The sequence below is a fragment of the Alligator mississippiensis genome, chromosome 10 (assembly GCF_030867095.1).
Source record: "Alligator mississippiensis isolate rAllMis1 chromosome 10, rAllMis1, whole genome shotgun sequence".
In the NCBI taxonomy this organism is placed as follows: Eukaryota; Metazoa; Chordata; order Crocodylia; family Alligatoridae; genus Alligator; species Alligator mississippiensis.
The window spans coordinates 22,242,440-22,249,193 of NC_081833.1; the positions used below are offsets into that span (position 1 = coordinate 22,242,440).

General features: G+C 50.4%; 1 long non-coding RNA gene across 1 annotated transcript; it reads left to right on the plus strand.

Moving 5' to 3' along the window:
- The first annotated feature begins 293 nt into the window (after positions 1–293).
- LOC109284653 (uncharacterized) lies at positions 294–5,070 on the plus strand. Its single transcript, XR_002092187.2, has 3 exons — positions 294–439; positions 1,919–2,009; positions 3,011–5,070. It is a non-coding gene; the product is annotated as an uncharacterized LOC109284653 (long non-coding RNA).
- Positions 5,071–6,754: the final 1,684 nt, after the last annotated feature.

Consider the following 6,754-nt stretch of genomic DNA (forward strand, 5'->3'; position numbering starts at 1 on the left):
CTGGTCCAGCCCCCACTGGGAAGAGCCCAGCACAGCCCCAGCTCCAGCCCGCAGCGGCAGCCCACCCTGCCATGCACAGATCTGGGGGCACATGCCCCCCATGCCATCTCAGGGTGCACACAGCAGTGGAGCCACCCTCCCACCCCGCATGGCTCAGTCTAGCGCTCTGCCCCAGCTGGGCAGCTGCAGCCCCAGCCCCTCCCCCACCGCTGGGGCCTTGATCTACCCCCTCCGCAGGCCCCTTCTCTCACAACATACTTACCAGCCAGACCTGACTGCCCTCCTGGCCGCCTGCGTGCTGCAGTGCAACTGTGCGCACGCACACGGCATTTATCGGCCACATTATGTCTGTGTACCCCTCAGGACCTTTTTAAGTACCCCTAGGGTTGACAACCACTGGGCTATGGCAGAGAGGGACTGAAGAGTTGCTCGAGTGCTTGTAAGTAACTTTTGAAAGTTTTAAGTCCTTTTTGGGGGGGGCAGAGGAGGGGAAAGCAGTGAAAGCGAACAGAGCCTCAAAGCAAACAAGTCTCAATTAAAATCAGAGAAGCTGGGAGTCTCTGGGTTATTGCTCGAGCCCAGGAAACAGAGTCGATTTGTTTTATTTTTGACATGCAATTTTTTAGTTCCTGTTCCGTGCGAGGGGCTTTCGCTGTGGCTGGAGAAGTGGGAGTGGAGAATGCCTTCAGCAATGGAGCAGGGAAAGACACAGGCATCTGCATCAAGCAGCACTGCATTTGCGTGTAGCCTGACAGGCCACACATCTCACAAGTGAGGCTCTGGTCCCCTCAGCTGGTGCAGCAGACTCCAGAGGGACCAGCTCGTTTCGCTTCCCCAACACATTTGCTATGCTCAGCCTTTGCCTTTCCTCTGTCAGGCTCTTATGGTTGCCTGGTTACTGCCCCTGCTGAGATGCAACCAGAAGCCATAGAAAACTAGTCGTGAAATAGCTACACGATTCATTCCCCTTTTGTCTGAACTTTATTTTGTTTGCTTCTGTTCAAACATGCTCAGCATGTGGACTCTATTATTGATAATTTTGCTTTTTTAAAATGTACTTCATCGCCAGCCTTTTTGCAGTGCGTTTCTTGCCTCTCAAGCAGAGAAAAACTATGCAAGACGCTTTGATGTGTTCCTGTTCTCTGAATCCTCCCAAAGCCCATCTGAGCTTCATCAAACCCCTCACCCAACTCCCTGAGCATGGCAATGCCAGGTGAGAGCGCAGTGATGTCCTGGCAAGGTGACTGGAGAGCAGCGACCTTTGCTAGAGCTGCAGGTTGACATTAGGGCTGTTTAGACTGGCGAGTGGCTGGGGTTTCCATTTTGAAACCACGCACAGCTCCAAACAAGGTCGTTTGAGCTGCAGAGGTTAAACTAGCCACGCTCTAAGAAGATCTTTAATGGAACAAGCTATTAAACTCTTTTATTTTCCCTTCACTTTGGCAGCCAGTGTAACATTCACTCCCTTTTGGCAGCAATCCGGGCAAGGCTACAGAATACAGAACAAGCGATAATTGCACACGACCCAGTTCCAAGGGCCAGTCAGAACGATGCTCTGCAAAGTCATCCCCAGCGTGCGTGACATGACCTTCATTTTAGGGCACTCACTACACAGACAGCAACCGGGGGGGGGGGGCACAAGCAGCATTCATTCCAGGGTTATAATAATTGCTGAGAAATTCAAGATGCTGAACAACGGGGGCTGCTCAGGCCTAAGAACATCAAGTTCAGATCTTGGCTTTTTAGTGCAGAATAAAAACATGGGTGAGGCAATATCAAAATTTCTGTGCTAGAACTGGCAAGTTTGAAAGAGGGAGCCATGAAGCTGGGCATTGCTATGACCTGTAAGGATGGCATCTGATGAAGTGAGCTTGAGTTCACACAAAGTTTATGCTCTCTGTGCATCTTGTTTAACTAGGTGCATATCATATCTACCCAGACTCCTGCCAATATTTCTTCTCTCAGTCTCTGCCTACCTGACCTATTTAGACAACAAGGCCTTCAAAGAGGTAAGATCTTCCTAATGAATCCAGCATGATTTCAGCTAGAACTTCTAGGCATCACCATAATCCAGCAATGGACACTTCAGAGACAACAATTTTAAATAGGGAGCTAAGTTACATTCCTGGGCACTGCAGATCTGTATAACTTGCTAGCAGAGAACAGACACAAGCAGTGTAACAGGGGTTATATCAGGTGGAAGGATCTGAGACCTGAACCAGGAGTAGAGGAGAGCAACTTGACTACCTATGGCATGGGATGGAGATTAGTAAACTTTACATTTCTGGATCACTAGCAAGTGTCAGGAAATGTTCCCCTCCTCCCATCACCCCACACCATGGCAGTGCACTGTGCAAACTGGCCAGGTAACCTCTATTGTTCCCTTGGAAATATCTAACATCAGCCATTTCTAGGAACATATCCCACTTTAGATGGGCCACTGGCCTTTTGAAACACATCAATTCATATCTAACCTCTGGTTAGGAACAACCCCTCTATACAGAGAAGCAAGTAATTTTATTTCACGGGGAACAATGCAGAGTAGTAAAGGTTCCCCTGTTGTTTTGCTCTAGTCCCTCCGTCTACTAATGTTTTAGATTGGGGGGGGGGGGGGGGGGGGGGAGGGAAGGGAGGGGTTGTATCTAGCCTACATCCTGCAGTTTTCTTCCATGCCCTCTATTTGGGCTATGCATCAGAGCTTACACCCTCTCCATTTTTATATAAGAGCAGCTTCTGGAACCAAGCAAAGCTCCATCCCACAAAGGAAAGTGGGGTTTGGAAACCGGTGTCCTAGAAAGAAAGGATCGGGGATAGTGTTTTGGAACCAGGATCTTTCAGTGAGGAGTGAGCCATACTGGACCAAATTCAGCCCTGAGCTAATTCAACTAGAATCAGTGTAACTGCAAAGTAAGCTTAGCTTCCTGCCTTTTTCCTGCTAGAAAAGCTTTCAAACAGCAGCTAAAGCTTCAGTGTGACATGTAAATAATTCCTCTCCTTTTTTGACTTTCAGCCTCAGATAAGGAACACTGTCCCTGCTGGGTCTGGCATGTCAGCATGCAGGAAGATTGCCAAGGGCTCTCTCCTTCACACTGGAGCTTTGTCTTTGTGCAAGTGTCCCTGCCAGGAGTGGATCGCTGTATAATTGGAAGAGCTGGAGTTACCTGTTCATTCCTCGCTCCTCTGGGTGGAGCCAGGACCCAGAACGTTCCCACTGCAGCAGTTCTGCAGAGCGTCACCTGGATGGAAATTGGGAGCTATGAACAGCTCACAACAAACTTGCCAGTGTCACAGCATGAATTCTCACTTGTTTCAGTCTGTTAATTGAACAAGAGCAGGTGGTGGGACTGAGGAGCTCTCATTCAGTGACCTGGAGACCAGGCTCACAGCTGGTTTAAACACTGAAAGTTTGCATTTGCAGAGTAGGCGGCTAGGAGAGCATTATTTCCTCTTTCCATGCAGGCAGCGGAAGACATTTGCATTCTCTTTCTGAGATTCTCAGCACTTCCCCACCCAGATCACTCCATTGCTTTGGATACAGAGGTGGATGGCCTTGTTCAGTCTTTTCAATGGGTATCTGTTGTACTTCTCTCCATGCTTCTCCCTGCTCCCTCAAGAAGATCTGAAGAGACTTTGGACTTTATGCTGGGTTCCTAGTAGGGCCTTGAGACAGTCTGTCTGAGGACTGTCTGACTGAGAACTTACCCAAGCCAATATCCCTGAATCCATAACAGTGATATGGGTTAGCTACAAAATTCAGAAACAAATCCCACTCCAGGCTACTTCAAATCTTGAAGCCAACTCTTACCAGCTCACTGTAAACCTCATGAAAGTTGGCATTTCCCTTAAAGCTGAGGTTATGAGAATCTCACCTTTAGAAAAAAAATATCGTAGCGCTCATACTGCAGGAAAGGGCCAGAAGATGTCCCCCAAGTACAACCCCAGGCCCACAAAATGGAAAACAAAACAAAAACCCTCACATTTTTGAAGCATCAGGATTTAAATCAACTTTGATTTCGCAAGACCTGGGCCCAAGGATTTTGGATGCATTCATTTGCTCCAACAAGTCACTTCAGCCAGCATTCACAGCACTTCAGTTTTCATCATAAGGTAAAAGTAAACATCTTAAATCAGTCAGTGTGTACTACAGTATATTTGTACTACAATTTTTCCTGTTTTGATACACTATACTTTCAGTTTGGATATGTAACTACAGGATAAGCTGGAGCAACCTTTCCTGTCTACAAGGTGGGGAAAGCTAGACTGTTCTTCAACTTAATGTTGAAGGTTACACCTTGCTTAATCAGTGCTGGAACACAGCACCAGGGAAATGAAACCACATGCAGTCCTCCTACAAGAAACACACATAGAGCAGCTGCAGAAGATGAAGTTCTCAGGCTACAGCCTTGCAGACTCTGTAGCCAGCAGGATTCATGGCCCTGTTACCATCATCAGAAATGACCTACCATACACTACCAAGGGACATAACACTTCCCAGAGTGCAACAGAATGGAACAGTGTCCAGGTTAATGATATAATTATTGTCAACGTATACAAGCCGCCATCTGCCTTGTTGTCAATCACATCCCTGCCTATTTCTGACCAGACAGCCTTACTTGCAGGTGACGTCAGCTCTCAACATCAAAATTGGGGAAACTCCATTAACAGTAGAAACAGAGGCAATAATCTTTGTCTCTGGGCAAGCCTGAATGATATAACCATCATATATGACCCAAAGGAGCCACGTACCTTCCACTCTGCATGATGGAACATTCAACCAAACCTAGACCTTGCCTGGTCAATGGTGATTTGAGTAAAACACCAAGTACGTGGCAAGTTTCCACCAGCTCAGCACAGGCCCTCACTCATTAGCACTGACAATATGACTTTTCAGCCCACACCACCAGACCAACTCCACGATGGAACTTCTGGAAGGCGGGCTGGCAGAAATATTAAAGGTTGACCAACAAGAGAGCAAATCAATTAGAGCATAGTTTTTCAACCTGTGGTACATGTACCCCTGGGGGTACGTGAGACACAGGCAGGCAGGACGCAGGCGCAGAAAACCCCTGCAGCAAACCCCTGCACCGCTGCTCTGCCTGCCGCCACCGGGTTCATGTTGGGCTGCTCACTGCCACCCCCAGGCCGGCCAAAGGCTGCTGCGGGAGGTGGAGGGTAGGCACACAGATACCCACACACTCCCCACCGACAGGCAGGTAAGTTTTCTTTCTTTTTTATCCTGCCTGGGCTTTGGGGCAGACTGAGCCCTCCAGAGTGCAGGCAGGGCAGGGTGCTGCCCTGCTCCCTTCTGCACTGTGGGGATTGGCCCCACGACCCAGCCCACCCAGGGCCTAGTTCACTGTAGGCAGGAAGGCTGGCGGTGGCATCAGGCTCTTCCCAGCACTTGGGGCAGGCTGCGGTGATGGATGGGGGGCTGCTTCCTGCCTCCCCAGCGCTGTTGCTGCCAAACACAGGGAAAAGCCCTGCGCTGCTGCCAGCTCCCCCTGTAGAAAGCCTGGGCTCTGGGGCAGCTGCAGCAAGCAGCGGGCAGGCTGCAAACAGCTGCACCAGGCTCCACAGCCCCAGCATCAGCTCCATGCCAGCGACTGCATGTGCACCTCAGAGCAGAGTGGGTTTATCCCCACTCTCTGCTCTGAGGCATGCATGAAGTTGCCGCCAGCACAGAGCTGATGCCGGGGCTGCAGAGCTCGGTGCAGCTGTTTGCAGCCTGCTTGCTGCAGCTGCCCAGAGCCCAGGCTGAATACAGCCAGTGCCAGCAGTGGCACAGGGCGTTTCTGGGCTATGTTGCCTCAGGGTCCCCCACCCTGCTGTCTGCTTGGAGCCACAGGATGCTGGATTCTGGACCAGTTCCTTTGCAGCCTCCTGACTGCAGCCAGCCCAGGCTCTGGCTAGCTGCTGCCAGCCAGAGAGCCCGGGCTGCTGGCAGCCTCCCAGCCGCCTGCTGGGAACAGCCCAGGCAGGCTCCATGGCTGGCAGTGGAGTGTCAAGCGAAATGGGCTTGCGTGCCATGCTCATTAGCATAGCATGAACATTCTCTTAATTTGCGTATTAGCATTTCTGCTCCTTATTGTGTTATTAAGGCCCAAAATACTTGGAAGCTTTGCAGCGAAGGCTAATCAGTGCATTGGAAGCCCTTCCCGGGCTCGTGCTGGGCTGGGCACAGCGAGCATGATGGACAATTCAATTGTCTGGTTACTTTCAAGCCTTGATCTGGGCATGGGGTGTGCTGGGTCAGTTTTGGGCTTTGCTGTGGGCTTGGGAACAGCATCCCCCACAACCCCCCAGAGCTCTTGGAGCTAAAATGAGGCCACACTCTGCATCTCAAGTAGACTGTGGGCCAGTCTCCCCTGGGAAGTGCTCAGTGCCCTCACACACGAGTTATTTGCAACAGGACAAAGCCCTGGGAACAGACTGTGGGGAGTAGTTCTGTGCCAGGCCCCCAGGGATGGCTTTCACCGGGACCTCTTAGACCTATATGGTCACTGCAATCTGCTCAGGTTTGCTCTGCTGCAAATGGACGTTCACATTTTTTGCCATAGTTTGGAGAGGAGGAAGGGATGAGAGAGAGAGAGGAAAAGAGGGTGAGATATAGGGCGAGAGAGGGAGAGCAAGACAGGGGAGGAGGGAGGGTAAAGAGAGAGAGGGAAGGGGGGAGAGAGATGAGACAGGTAGCAACTGTAATTGTGATGTAGGCAGGTGGTATGGGCTGCTTCTGGGGCAGCTGTAGCAGGGGCAC